This window comes from Cololabis saira, chromosome 4, assembly GCF_033807715.1.
Source record: "Cololabis saira isolate AMF1-May2022 chromosome 4, fColSai1.1, whole genome shotgun sequence".
NCBI lineage: Eukaryota > Metazoa > Chordata > Actinopteri > Beloniformes > Belonidae > Cololabis > Cololabis saira.
This window is the reverse complement of record NC_084590.1, coordinates 16,796,758-16,812,813: the sequence shown is the minus strand read 5'-3', so window position 1 is coordinate 16,812,813 and position 16,056 is coordinate 16,796,758. Positions and strand designations below refer to the sequence as shown.

The following is a 16,056-nucleotide window of genomic DNA, read 5'->3' as shown; positions in this document are numbered from 1 at the left end:
GTTAGAATTTTGCATGCAAATGTAGTAAAGATCATCATCATCATCATCTTCTTCCGCTTATCCGTTCCCGGGTCGCGGGGGCAGCAGCCTCAGCAGAGATGCCCAGACTTCCTTCACCCCAGACACTTCCTCCAGCTCTTCCGGGGGGAGTCCGAGGCGTTCCCAGGCCAGCCGAGAGACATAGTAGTAAAGATGTTAATAGATATTAATTTGTAGGGGTGGGTATTGGGAAGGACCTCACGATACGATACGCATCACGATACTTGAGCCACGATACGATACACATTGCGATATACCGATTATGCGATATCCCGATTATTATATTCTACATAGTTCACCGAAAAATTTAAAAATGCATTACACATCTTAAAATCCAAGTTGTATATATGTACATCAGATGATAGTGATGGATCTTAAAATCCGAGTTGCACGTTCATCAGATTATAGTGACAATTCATGGGACAAACTGAGTCAAAACAATGTTTTATTATAACTATACAAGCTAAAGTTACAACTTATTTGTATGTGTTTTTCATATTATTTACATCATATAAATTAACATTAAATTTAGTATGACATTGCTTTAATTATGTGGCAAATGATAATAAACACAAGAAAGATGGTACTAAAACCAAGGACAGGCACAGTGATCAGTCAGTATAGATATAAATCCATAAATAAATAAACCTCTGTCCATTATTTTTCATTTTTTAAGGACAGGCAATTGTGTTATATAAAAAATAAATTATAAAATGAAATAAAACGTGAAATAAAACCTGAGCTCAGTGCAGGGCCCTCCCAGGATTGGTAGAGAGTGGCAATGCCCAGGACTGTCACTTAGGTAGGAGCACTGGGTGATATAATGGGAAAAAGATCGGGGATAAAAAATATTTAAAAAAAGAAAAAAAAAAAGAAAAATAGATATTCAAATTTTGAATATCGATATTGAATCGGCTGGAAAAGTATCGCGATATATTGCCATATCGATATTTTTGCCCACCCCTATTAATTTGTGTCATTGTGCTTGAGTGATCCATAAATATCAAATATCAGAGAATCATGTTATATATCAGAAGACATTGTACAAAAACCCAGCAGAAATCCATGGATCAGAAGATCTGTCATCTGTTGACGTGCCACTTAGATAGATGGTACTCAAAAACTAGAACTGATTCATTTAAAAAAAAAAAAAAAAAAAAAATCATTATGTTGTAAGTGTTCTGTTTTCATATGCAGCATGAAAACATGGTAAGCTGATGAACGTGCAAAGTGAACCACCAGTAATCTGTACAGAAGATATGCCTGTTGGAAAACGTTGCTGTGTCCCAGTTGTCATTTGGCTAAATTTCAAGGTTAACATTTTCAAGACAGATCTGGCAATAGAACTCATGCTATTCGTTTTTTCTTTTTGATTATATGGGAATGGGGGCTTGGCATCTCTGTATAAACGGTGGACAAAGCTTTAGGTCATGTGATGCGTTGGTTTCTGAAGCCCATTTTTCGACTCTCAATCGATCATATTAGAAAAAAATGTATTTCTTCATATTAACTCTCCTGGTGGACCAAACTATTAAAGAAAAATACCCACTGTTGCCATGGGTGTGAAATACAACGATTGACACCAAAATGTTTTTTTGAATCAGACTGTATGTTTGTTTCTCCTCCAAAGTGGGACATTTTAAGATGGGAGTCAGTGGAGACTGACTCACTTGTTCAGCTGGTATCTAGCAGCCAGTCGAGGAACTGCAATGAATCTTGGTTCCACATGAGCCTCAACCCAGAAGTTAGATGGTTGGTGCTGGAGCCTCTGCCAGTCACAGGAAACAATGAAATAAGCCTTTGACAATGGACATTTTGTGGAAGCCAGTGCCATCACAACTCAAGAGGGCACCCAGGAAATAATCAAAGCTTCACTTAGTGCATGAAAGACGAGAGGAAAAATCAAAAATATCTGTTATCATATCTTAGTTGGGTTTGGTATATAAAGTGTCAACTTGTAGGGCTACTTAAAATGATAGTGATATCAAAACAAATATGTATTAAAATATTAAATAAATATAATTACTACTAGGGCTGTTCGATTAATCGATTTTAAATCGTAATCGCGATTATGTAATTAGAACGATGTTAAAACGTGAAACTCGTAAAATCGATTTTTCACTTTTTTTTTTTTTTTTTTTTTTACCTCTACCTTTACACCCCTACCTCCTTCATGGGTTGCATTATTATTTAGCATGCAAAGACCCAGTTTAGTTTAATTAGAAAATGTCTTGTTTTATTTAATTGGAAATATAACTTACTGTATGTTTGCAAGTTCTGATTTGCTGATTTTTTTTTTTTCAGAGATAAAACTTTATTTTATTATATTTTTTTCAAAACTTTTTTTCAACTTATTTTACAGAGTTTTGCACTTTATTCATTCATTTTTAGTTTAATAAGAGCAAAGTTTGCACTTAAAGCCCAATGGGGCAAATGTTCAATAAAAAAAACAGCATATTTGAAATCATTTCTTTGCCTTTTGTCAATTCACAAAATAATCGTAATCGAAAATCGGATTTTGAGAGAAAAAAATCCAGATTTTATTTTTGGGCAAAATCGACCAGCCCTAATTACTACCAGTATTGTCAAAGGCAGTTAAATGATGTCTTCATGAGAGAGGAGTGTGGTTGTTATGATTTTTATGGCGTCAAGAGAAGGCAACACAGAGGTCAGGACTGAGCAATCAGAGAGTGGCAAAACGTTTATTGATCATTTCACTGTTATAAAATATGAAGTCCTTTCGTCTTAAGAATAATAAAAACATAAAAACTGCTGACCTGGCACCACATCAGTATACGAGGTCACTGCTAACAGACGTCGCAGAATTAGAGGAGGGACAGGAGTGTTGTTGGTCATCTAGCATGGTGGCGCTAGCTTACCCTTCCACATACACACTGATTTGATGCTGTTACTAACTCTCAAGATGCCCCTCCCTTCTCCGTCTTGGTTGTTCATATGCAAAACATGGTGCAATAGTGAGTCAACGGCCCATCCTTAACAGCACTGTCTTTTAGGGGCTTTGAAATGACGGTACAATAAATAAGGAGGGTGGTAACCCTTTTGCCAACAAAGGTGTCCCTCGCAACATTTGCTCGTCAAATCTTTCTCTTAACTGACCCAGACCCCAACAGGGATTCTCACTCCCGCTGGCATTCAGGAGCATTAGCATAATTAACCTGATTTACACGTCTTTGAGAACGTGGGAGGAAGTTCTGTTTCAGGTTGAATATACAAATGGGAAAGACCCCAGCCGACCAGGAGGTTGGAGTCCAGCACTTTCTAGTTGTGGTTAGGCAGTGGTGGAAAGTAATACATGTGATAATAGAATTGGGCATCAAATGAGAAGCTCTTCAATCTAGTGAGCTGGAGTGTCTGTAATCACATTTCACATTTCTGTCTCTAGTGGAGCCACCGATGTAACACGGATTTGTCTGGGACTTCTTTCATGTGTGCAAGGATGAAATGTTGCTTTTTCAATATTTGAATCATGTACGGGGAAAATCACAATATAGCTTTCAACACAACACTGAATTACTTTACCTTCTTGCAGCAATAATAAGAGCGTTTTTACATCAGCTGAGGAAATGCTGATGTAGAGAGAGGAGCAGTGTGGGGTTTGCTGGTTTACTGTAGGTTTTCACACGCATCATAATTCTTCATTTCTCTCTGGTTGGTTGAGTGATGTGCTATCATAGATTGATTGGTCTCTGTCAAAGTGAGGCTCTCATGACCATTCCTGAAGAACAGCAAACTTTTTTTAGCCCAGACAGTAGTAGTTGTTGGTTTCTTGATTTCATTGTAGAGCTTCAGAAATAAGGCTCCAGAAGAAATATTGTCGTTGATGCAGCTGCTAATGATATAAGAACATGCTGTCCCACAGCTGTGGACATGGCACACATAAAAAAAAGTGAGACTTAAAAGAAAAAATGTTGCAGAGATGCAGCGATAGAAGTAATTCTTCCTAAAGTGGAGCCAGGAAAAGAACCTTTTATTTCACTTTGTAAGTATGTGGATGCAAAAATAAAACAACATTTCTCTGCATCTACAAAGATGCACTATGTTAAGGCTATGTCAAGAATCAAACCCCATCTGATACTACTTTTACATTATGAGTTAAAACGTTATTTTTATGTGGCAGCTGGGAAATGTATTAGTTTTAACACGTTTTAAGAATTAATAAGTAGGAATACAATTTATAGTGCAATTTCCTCCAAGACCATGGACCAGAGTAGGTTTTGTTCGGATCTAACATTTACATGAACGCTGAAACAGTACATTTCACTCTGCGAACAGTTACGCACAAATTCATCCTACTCGCGTTCTATGAATGAGGTCCACTGTGTGGGCAAGTGTTGAACCTTGTGACATGGATGCTTAAGGTTGAACATACCAACAGGTGCCTTTCACGTGCTCCCAGCAACAGTCTCTCACCCGTCGAACCATACTTAACATGCTTGCACGGGGGAAACACTAGTAAGATTTTTAAACCACACGCCTCGAGATGTGTTTAATTCACAAGGCATGTTTGTTCACCCTGCGGGTCATCAGCTTCCTGCAATTCTCATTATCTCAGTGCATCCATATGTCCTCAAGTCTGAACACGGGGTTTCTTCGTCTGGGTTTTTACATATGACTGGAGAGGTTCAGGAGGCTGCAGATAATGTAGGTTCAGCTTTTTCCATAGTTCCTGTTCACACAAGCACTCGGCAGATGGAGATTTCTAATAGTCGCACGTAGGGCTGGGTGATTTTGGACAAAAATAAAATCCCCATTTTTTTTTCTCTGAAAACCCGATTTTCGATTTCGATTTTTTTGGTAAAACTACAAAAGACAATGGAATAAATTGTTTCAAATATTTTATCTTTATTTATTTATTTATTTTTTTCTACCTTGTTTGCACACATATTAATGATTGATACCATGACGGTAGAAACCAAAAGTAAATATATGTGCATTATTACTATATTTAATATATATACATATATATACGCATACATTATCTTTATTTTTAAAGAAAAATAGCAAAAAAAATTCCCTATTGGGAATGAAGTGCAATTGAAAGATACTGTAAATCCTCCTTGAGTTTAGTAAAGTGACAACACTTTTACAATTTTCTTGACCAAACAAAGATGACTAGACGAGCTCTGTCTGTAATGCAGCCAGCTGCAAAAAAGGAAAATCGATTTTCCGATTTTCCTTTTTTAACATCGATTTCGATTAATAAATCCGATTTAGATTTAAAATCGATTAATCGCACAGCCCTAGTCGCACGCTCACAGCCAGAGATGCCAGTGAGGGATGCAGGGGAACATCTGATGATGGCTCAAAAGAGGCTGCACAAGATGGAAAAAGTATAGTGTAGAAATTAAGACTGGTAGATGAAGTTTATACATCATGTTTTGTATATATCTGAAAATATTCACAATAGCAAAAAGAGAGTAGACGGCAACACAACAGAAAAGAGCAAGAAGCAGCTGTTCTCACCAGCAGACTTTTGGTTTCTCACATGCCACCCTCGAAAATATCTAGAACATTTCAGGAACGTGGTGGTTGTGTGAAAATGACTTCTGTCTCTTTCTCAGTTTGGGTTTCTGGTGTCTTTGTCCAGCTAACCTACACGTTGGTTTGATCTCCCCCAAGTCAGCTACACCACTGTGATTTGTCTTGGGTTGTGCTAGTATGTGTATTTTTGTTTTCTGAGCAGTCCGTCAGCATATCCCCGTTGATGTAGACCTTTGCTCAGCAGGCAGCCCAAAGGTAACTTATTTACAGCGTCTGAGAGAGACGTTAGAGTGTGTATATATATATCTATAGACGCGTACAAATTTGCACTCCCCCCTCCTCAGGGGAGTCTCACAGGAGCCACTATAAATAGACTGAAGCAAATGGGTACAGGGAAAGAGGTGTGTAAACGCCATGGATGCAGACATTTATTGAATGAAGACCTACATATTAAATATTTACTCTGTTTACTGTAAAGCCCATTGTTGTCTGTATTTTTCATGATTTTCTGAGATGTACGGCCGTAAACATCCCACAGTGCTAATGAGTGGGTGTGTATTGTTTTTAGGAGTGGACAGACAGTGGCCTTTTGTTTACAGTAAGGCAGTGTTTGACGCACAGTCAAATGTAATGGCAACACGGGTCACACTTGATTTGGGGTGAATGTCATGCATCTAGTAGCAGGTCCTTTTTTTGCATTTTCAGGGTTTCCGCTGGGTTTTAAAAAGTATTAAAAAGTGATAAATGAAAATTGCCAAATTTAAGGCCATTAAAAGTGTTAAATTCACTGTCAGAGGTATTATTTTTTTTAAATTGGTATTATTTTTTACCTTTTACATTTTAATCAGTCTATTTTATTGTCATTCACAAAGTGAAATAAATATGAAACATCTGGTCAACATCAATGAGTCTATAAATCTGTTCTGTATAGTGTTCTATAGGTCAAAATCTGTATTAATGTTAAGAGGTCCGTGATTAACACTTAATGTTGTGACAGTTTTTAAAAAAAATGAAGGTAGTGAAAAAGGTATTAAATTGGTATTAAATTTAACATAAGGATTGCTGTATAAACCCTGATTTTATAACTCATTAAGACATTTCTTTCTTTCTGGACCTTATTTCATAACTGTCTCCATTTATTTTAAAAAAAGGGTTGTTCAGGCTTCCTTCATAGTAAATATACAATATTTTTCTGTTTTTTTTTTTTAGCAGTTTATTGACATCCCCAACCGTGTTTGTGTATTCCCTGTTGTTGTCATTGCACGGTACAGATCACAAGACTGTTTTTACTTATTATGTAACCTTCAGGGCCCAAGAAAAACACAGTTACCTGTCTGCAAAAGTAGCACTCTATGGCCTGTTTATAGCTTGAGGTTTGTAAGGGTATTTGTAGGGAATGTTGGTCCATATGGTCCATGCTGGATGAAAGAGAGCATATTAATTGATTGTGTCTGTGTTGGTCTGGAAGTACCCTAAGGTAAGGAGGAGTGAGAAGCCCCCAGTCATTTCAGGATTGTGCATTCCTTAGATTCCTCTACCAGGGGCAGGGTGGAGGAAGGGAAGGGTGTGCATGGTCATAAGGAGGGAGAGAAAGTCGTTTCAGAGTAAGAATCTCACTGGGAGGTGAAACTGTGGTGTTTTGAGTAATGATAATGATGACAACAATCTTCAGGGAGGCCTGAAGCTAAGAACATCTTGTGCGTGTTTCGCCCAACAAACTCTCCAGACAGAGAAGAGTGGATAACCTGGAGCCCTGCTCCTTTTACGCAAAAGATCGCCCTAGATACGCATAACACTTCAGCCTCACGTCACGAGCCACTGCTATGTGCACTCTGTTGGAAATTGTTGTTCTAGTGCCGTTAACCCACAGAAAGAGCCTCTGATCACTAGAAATTCTTCTCAGTCTGAAGCCACGTTCAAACTTCACATTCCTCAGCGTCGTCTGATTTACTTTTTTTTTTTTTACACTTCTTCACATACATTGCAAGATTTTTCACCAGATTCAACCTTGAATTTAGCCATCACAGTTGGAATGAAAGCCTTGTCCAGACAAGTGTCTACCTTGTCAATAAGGTTAAACCATGATGCAAGTAAAATCTGGTGAATTTGACCACCGTGTTGTTGAAAAGAGCTGGCCGCTTCTCCCCACGTCTTTCTGCTCTCGTACATTTCTTATCTTGCATGCTGGAAGCATAAAAGAAGAAGAGGTGTTCTATCCGAAGTCCAAGCAGGCAATACTCTTGTTTGTTGTCTTCTGTCATGTCCTCTCATCCTAGTTGCACTCAATAGCCCCTTTCACACAGCCAGTTCGAGGCGGGAACGTTGCGCCTTTAAGCCGCCTCGCTGTTCTGTGTGAAAGTCACGGAGGCGGAATGGGGGGGCCAAGTGGCCCCACCAATAAGCCGGCAGCGGAGGTAGTCACAGAGCCGTCACAGAGACGAAACGGGGTCTGTGTGAATGACACAGCCGGCATGCCGGGGCCAGCCGGGGCCAGCGCTGACGCTCGTCACGCCTCTGATTGCGGAACGCCGGCATGCTGTGTGAATTTACAGACGGGAGCGGCGTTATGCCGGCGTTGTATGGTTCTGTGTGAACCAACAAAGGCGGCGTATTGGCAGGACTTCTTTACACCAATATTGCGGAATCTCTGTGTGAAAGGGGCTAATGACTGTGGCACCCAGTGACCGTTCACTCAATAACCAGCAACTCTCTTTAAAATGCCAGGCATGCTAGATATTTGTTTGGAATCTGAAACATATCTACCAGCTTCACAATCGTGCCTTTGACACATTCAATCACAGCTGTTGGTGGCTGCTGATTGAACAGGGATTTGCTTCAGATCGGGAGCAACTTTCAGCAACCTCCAAAATTTCGCTGCTGCAAGTAATGCAAGCTTAACATCTTAAGTTTAATAGTAGTGCAAGAGGCAGAGGCCGGCTGAATTAACTGAATTACAAACTTTGCATTGAGGCACGAGCCATTAGTCGCGTTTCCATGACACTTTTTTTTCACAAAAAAAAAAAAAGCTGATAATGGAACCGCTGTGAGGGGCCGGTGTTTCAAATGAACAATATTTTTTCTCTTTATGGCTACAACTCTCCCACTTCTCTCTGCATATATAACTGTATCTTGTCCGGCAAGACTTCTCAAATTTAAAGAAGGTTGACAAAAACATCTTTAGTCTTTGAAAGATTATTGCGATTGCCGCTACTGCTTTTACACAAAATAGTCGGTAGAGGATGAAAGCAGCGGAGGCAAAGCCCTTAAGGAATGCATAATGATTAAGACGTGTTAAAGCACAACCATATTGTGTTAATGAAGCCGAAATCAGCTGGAAACTAGATTTTGATGACTTTAGATTGATCAGCGACGTCGAATCCAGCGCTGCCAGAGAAGTGCAAACATGTAAAAAGCATTTCCATTACTCTTTTTGGATGAACTGGATTATTGACACATTTGAAAAACTGGTTTTTCAAAAAGGTTTTTGCGATAATTTGTCAGGTTTTTCAAATTAGAGGTGTTTTCTTTTGCAGGTTTTTCTTTTTGGTATTTAGGTTTTGTGCATATCCAGGGGTAATGGAAGCGTCATTAATGTTGCCTCGCTTACAAACTTGGGATCATCCTCTACTACAGCAGCAAACGCTGCATTTACTAGAGATGGCAAAAATAAGGCAAGCGCTGGTGACTGGTTATTCCAGTGAGATACAGTTGGAAACTTTAACTTGAGTTGGTGTCATTCAGTGTTGATTGAACAGAACACGTCAGTAGCTATAGATATTAGTGACTTTTTTGCTGGCAGAGGGAATTTAAGATTGCAGAATGCCATAATACTTTTATGAAAGCACACATTGGGAGTGAAATGTTGCATCTTTGTGAAATCATTAACTGAGGAGTGGAGGCAGACTAAAGAAGGGATCTCTGCTGCATCTATTACAGAATGATCTCTGTGTTTCCGTGTTTGATTAGTGACACATTTTTTTGTTTGTCTAGGAAGCAGTTTGGGGGGTTTTATTTCAAGCTTTTGTTTAACGGAGGGAAAAGACAGTTTTGAGTGCAGTGGTGTTAACTATATATTTTTATTTTTAGTCAGTGGGACATTGACAAACTCCAATGTGCTTTCCAAAGTAGTAAGACTTCTTTTGGGTCTAAAACGTAGTTATTGTTTGGACCTGTCATCGTCCATTAGCACTTTATTTTTGGTACGAGTTTAAAAACAACTTTGACTATATTGAAGTTGCTTCCTGGGAAAACCAGCAGCGCTAAGTTTGGATTGGCCTCAGGCAAAAACGTCATCTCTGAGCCTCTCCATAGTCAACCCTCTGTCTGTCTTACGCTAAAATGTTCTTCTGAAGTTACTGTAACTGTCTCTCTCTCACATACATACACACACTTGCAGTGGATCATGTGATGCTGAGAGTTGAATAAAGTCACGGAGTTAAACATTGACCGTCTCTTACTTTGACTGTGGCCTGAGATTTTTATCATTGCTAAATAGCACATTTCCTGGAACTCGGCGCTCTTGTGTATTTCTGCTGTAGCTGTGTTTCTCAAATCATTTTCATAGCGATTTTCTAGGTAAACTTACACCTTTTTTCAAATTTGTCCTCTACCCTGAGGGAAATATACACTTGGATTTGTCCATAAAACATGTTTAACTTGCACAGTTCCCCTACAGTTATGTTTGTGAACCTCTCAGTGTTACACCCTGATAAACAAGATAGAGCATCGTAACCACTTGGGAAAAACAGGAAGTTGACTGGCCTCAGTGTGTGTGCATTGCGTGTCATCAGCTTGTATGTCTGCAGTATATTTGTCTTCCATATCGCCTGGTTCACATCTCGGTTTTGGTAAAAGCAGCTCTTTGAACTCGAGACGTATTGCGGTAATGGAAAGACTTTTGGCTCACCTTGATTTGTCTGTACACGGCACAAGTAGGTTACGTCCTTCTTTTCCTGTTCACCCTGACCTTTATGTGAGTTTACATTTAGATCTAATGTTCACAAAAATAGGTGTTGAAGGGAGATAAAATGTGACTATGAACTCAAGAACATTGACAAAAAAATAACCTTGTCACTTTGTTTTGGTCCAGCTGATGCCCTATTCACATGGGGTTAGTTGACACCTCCGCATACAGCAAAGTCTGTGTTTTATTGTGGTTTACAGTAGTGGGCGACCGATAATCGGCCGTGGCCGATTATCGAATTCGATATTCATAATTTTATTAATAATCGGTATTGGCCCCCCCCAAAAAAAATTGAAAATCATTTCGATTTTTTTTTATTTTTTTTTTTTAAAGAAAGATTAAGAAATTTACTGAAATTCTGCATTTTCTTTTTGTATTAAGAATGTTCAACATGCTCAAACTTAAGTAAACTTAAGTAAATATTTGCACTTAAAAAACAACCTGTGTAGCCATTTTCACAACCTGTACTGTTTGGTTGTTTGTCATGTGTACTAGTTAGCTTACTGTTACTACCTCCAAGTAGGCACTTGCTGTGGTTTGGGTCTGGGAATTGGGAGTATTGTGCCTGATTGTTCTAAAATTGAGGCTGTTATTCCTCTTAATTTGTTATTTTTTATAGGCAGCTTTTTTATTTTATGTAAAGAGAAAATTCACTTAATGTTATTTGTAATTACTGAAATGCTTCTTGTTTTGTTTGATGTTCCATAATTTGCACTTTTGATGTGTGAGCCGTGCGAAGTGAATATTGCTGTCCTTCCTAGTTAAAGCAATAATTTGCTCACCATTTATTTAAATGAATTCTTGTATTGAAATTTGTTTTCTCCCAAAAAGGTAAAAAAGGGTAATAATCGTATCGGCTGATATCGGCTATCGGTCTTTTTGATTTCCCCCTAATCGGTGATCGAAATAATCGAAAAAAAGGCTGATCGGTCGGACACTAGTTTACAGACATGCATTCCCAGATGTGTTGTCAAGGCCTTTTTTTGTTTAAAAAAAAAAAAAAAAGTCAATTTAATGAACATAAACTATGAATCCTGATGGGAATCCATGGCTGGTTTGTGCACAGTTGTGGGTCAATATGAATTGGAAGCACCTGATCATACTCTCTGAAGTTGAACTTCAGTGGTAACACGTCCCGTTTTGACAAATCCCCAAAATGATGCATGTTGCTGATTTTACTTGAGTGCTGTCAGACAAGCATTTGAGCTTGGTGAAAAAAAAAAAAAAAAATCCCACTGCACAAGCTGGTTAAGCTTTAAGCATACTTCGGTCTCGGTAATAAGATTTGTGAGATTATTTTTTGTATGATGTTGACAGTGAAAATTTGCACAGATGAATGTTCATACTTGTAGTCATTTATGACTAATTGTTGTAGCCCATGTCTCCTTTAAGTTGTCAGCAACCACACGACCCATCACATTATACACGTTTGATATGGTTAAGCACTAATTTAAGCTTTCAGGAGGCCCTTGTTTTTATTGACTAAGTGAATTCCAGTCAGTATTTTGTTGTACACGCACATGCTCAAACCCCAATGTCTTGGAAGATTTACTTACATCAGAACTTTTTGTTTTAATTCCCAAAACCAACCCACGGTCCTTCCAGGAATCGGAGGACTGCTGATCCTGATCTAAGCTTCCCTTTGTTGTTGGTCACGTTCCAGATGTACATATTTTTAATGTTTATGTGTATTTATACTGGAGTCACGAGGGTTGGGAGCAATTTATTTCACTCTGTTTTACAAATGCAAAAGAAAGCCTTTCCCTTCCCCGTTTGTTAATATGTGCACCATCAGTTGATCTACTCACCTTCTCTCCTTGCATCTTGCCCACGTGACACGTGAGCCAAAGGTAAACAGTGAGACCCGTTTGCTTAGGAACCATTAGATATGTTTCACAGAACAGCTACATCTTTTTCCTGTTAGTCTGTTATACCCTTTTGCTGTTTTCTGTTTTCTTTTGTCACATTAGCACAACAGTTCTCATGACAATTTACATATTTCTTTTAAATTCCATTGGTTTTGTGGCATAATGTGTCAAGCCTCTCAAAAGAGGGGAAAAAAATCCTGGGTGCCAGAAAGATTTCTCTGAAGGATGCAGCGTTACGTCCTCATAGCTCGCATAGCTATAAACTCACATTTTTTTTTCTTCATTCCCGTCTCTTTGCGAGGCACATTGTTGGACATTTTTTAAGATGCTACTTTGTAGTGAATTTATTACCAACACAAGCATGAAGAAGCAATTAAACACATGACAGTACAAATGAGAGAAATAATTCATTGAACTACACTTCAGCGAGAATAAACCTTATATCCGTTTGACTTTACTCTTAACAGATCTTAAGTTTTTCCCATAGAATTACTTTATGGGCTGTTTACCAAAAGAAATGAGTGAGTGTTGATTGATTTCACACTGCAGTGTGTAATACATGAAGTAAATCATCTGCAACGGCATGGTTTCCTAGATTTCAGTATTGGTTCCATGGTTCTCTGTCAGACTTTCACTTTGACTGCTGAAAGAATTCAACACCTTCTCCATATATGGCTCACACTTTCTTCTCAGTTGCAAAAGTCACTTTCATTACAAAACACTAGGCTGCTTTAGTTTTTCAGTCCCAGAATTCAGAAATGCCTCCCAGTTAAAAACAAATATCCTTGCCATCTCAGGTGTTTTTCTTCTAAAGGTGGGATCTCCCTGATCTTGAAAGAGGAGAATGATTATGTCAGTGGGGGGCAGTGGGAATAGATGGGAAGAACAGAGGGGTCGGAGCACTCAGCACATTTTGTTGTCTTATCTTGAACGGAGAAGCAGCCGAGGCCGTTGAGCTAATCAGGTGTGCATAGTTCTGTTCAGGGTGTAGAGTGTGTGTTTGTTTGTGTGGGTTTTCCTCCTCCCCTAACACTCAGTTTGGTTTGTCCTCTCCCCGTCAGATGCAGCGTCCCAGAAGTTTTCTCAAACTCCCCAGTGAGGAGCAGAGGCACAGGAAATAGGAGGCCTTAGGAAAACAGCAGGTAAAACCTCCGTGTGTATGCATGCTGTGTCTTGTAGTAGTCGTGACCCGTTTTACCTGTGATGCTGCTCCGAGCGTGTATGCGTGTGCTTTCCTGTGTGAATGTGGGAGGGAAGTCATTCAGCTTAGCTGGAATCTGGGAGAGCAGCTCTACTCCTGACAGGCGGAAAGTGCAGGGGCGATGGTTAAACTGCCTTCATTTAGACATTTTCTTCTGATAACATGACAGTCAACACTCATCACGTGAGCGTTGTTGGATCATTTCTTTGTCATTGCTGTAATTACTTCTGGAAGGCACAAGAAAAACAAGTCCTGTGTTGTTTACTTATTTCCAGTTCACTACAACTCAGGGATTTCTGACGATTGTAAACATTCCCATTTTAAATCATTCATTTATAATATACCTTCAGGGACTAATAAAGTTTTTTTTTTGTATTAAATCCTCTTGACACACAAGTAATGAATTTTGTAGGCTACATGTTCTACCAGACTTAAATGTTTGTATAACAGAGGCCATGCAAGCAGACGAGCCGGTGAGCCGACTGTTTCATGGAACATTTGATAAAGTATGAAAGGACAACAAACATTAAATCACTGTTAGCATAATTGTTCAATCTGTCGTTTAATCGATTAGTTCATAGTTATCTTAACTGCTACTAATTTTTTAGGATAAGCGTTTAATTAGATGATTTAATTTCTCTTCTATTTTCTGGAGGTATTGTGATGATAATTTTTAGGCTTATTAATAAAGTAATAAGTAAATATAGTTATCAGAACCATCAATATCAACATAATCGTAGCTCTTTTGCATACATATGTTGATAATAGAGTGGACTCAGATTTACAGTTTTTTTTTTTTCTTTCTGTTCTTTATTTGAGACCTAGCTGCATGTGTTTGCAGAGGAAACACCTGGTAAACATTTAAATGTTATAAATGTGGTAGTGCAGGAGGAGCTTTGACATTTACTGGTATAATAACCACATTTCATGCAGTTGGCCAGTAAGCACCAATAATCAGTGCAGATGCCTCCCACCTGTGCTCTGTTTTTCTCCCCCTTCCTTCTCTCCCACTCAAATGTGGAAATATAGCTCCCTCAAATTACTCATGCTGTCTTCTGTCTCAGCTGATCTTTCCTCCAACTCTGCTGCGTTACTGCCATGGAGCAAAGGCAATATAAGTAGACCATCACATAGCTTTTCATAAGAAGCCGAAGGGTTTAATTTTTTGCTTTTTTTCCCCCCATAAAAGTGCCCTTTAGTGTTCTTGTTCTTGCTGACATTAACATCAGGCAGTGTGTCATGGCCCTTTCAGTAACACAATCTTAGGAAACCCTGCCCTTGGCCTCAATCTTGAGAGTGTTTGGTCGGCATTCTCCTTGTGGCACTGACCTCACTACCTGAGGTATTATTGCATATAATTAAACTAGACTGTTTTCAGCAGCTGGACAATAGAACAAATACTGGTTTAGTTACCTAAATATAGCTGGAGGGTAAATAAGGGCCGTTTTCAGTACATGATTGCTGCGACAGATGTACTTTTGTCTGGCTCTTTTGATAGACAAATGATTGTGGGAACGAGTTTGTGTTCTGTGTTTATGAGTTTTAGTAGAAAGTGGTAGAGCGGTGCGCCCAGGCAGATGGATTGATGTAAAAAAAAAAAAACAACTAAAAGGCTGGACATCGGTGTTTCATTCAATGCACCTTAAGATTCCCTGCAGCCCATTCATCTTCCAAGCAAAATGATAGCTAGGGCAAAGACACTTCTTGCATTTCCAGGCGCGTGTGCGTGCTTGTGTATCTGTGTCATTCAGTGCCAATCTTTGGCTCTTTGTTTACGCAGCAGATAAATGGTAGCTTGGCAAGATGCTGGGAAAGCAGTGCAGAAAATCTGCAGTGTGTGTGGGAGCCATCTCTGCTACATTCAAAGCTGCTCGCTGTTATTTTTGACAATTTACTCATCGTTCTTTCCACTGTTTCTTAATTTAATCAGAGACTGTGTGATGAGCTGGGATTTTTGTTATAGATCTATTTTCACACTTCCCGTTTTGTTCTCAGTTGTTTCTTTGACAGGGGCCTTAAACAATCTCTTACTGTTTTGTTTTAACTGAACCTGTTGTAGTTCTCCCTGACTGCTCTGTCGAGCTTGTAATTGGCAGTGCTGCTCTGTTGGTCAAAATGGCTGTTGCTGCTCACATTTAACCAATTTGAACAGTCAGGTATCAGCTGAACTGCAAACTGCCATCTGTGTCAAAAAAATCTATTTAATTTCTAAGGGTTTAAAAGACAAGATTTAAAAAAATATATAATGTTTCTCTGATACTGAAAAAAAAATTCTCAAAAAACTAAATGTTTCCCATCATATAACTTCCCTGCTACGGGGCAATGATGCACTACTATCCTAACTTCAGAGACACTGGACAAAGTTAGCAAAGTGCAGATTTATTTATTTATTTTTAAATAAATAAACTTTGTTGGAGACAGTTAACGATGGGTTTTCATCTACCTGTGGCCCTGCAACCTGTCCAGGCAGGGTGTATTGTTGC

At 38.9% G+C, this 16,056-nt stretch overlaps 1 protein-coding gene across 2 annotated transcripts in view; it reads left to right on the top strand.

Moving 5' to 3' along the window:
- The window catches only part of pik3cb (phosphatidylinositol-4,5-bisphosphate 3-kinase, catalytic subunit beta), a 78,968-nt gene that overhangs the window by 8,068 nt on the left and 54,844 nt on the right, over nt 1-16,056 (top strand). Inside the window, exon 2 of one of the 2 annotated variants that reach the window (XM_061719015.1) lies at nt 13,434-13,514. The exons of the other annotated variant lie outside the window; for it this stretch is intronic. The gene's annotated coding sequence lies outside the window, so the exon portion shown is untranslated. The remainder of the gene's footprint in view (nt 1-13,433; nt 13,515-16,056) is intronic. 2 annotated transcript variants of the gene reach the window in all.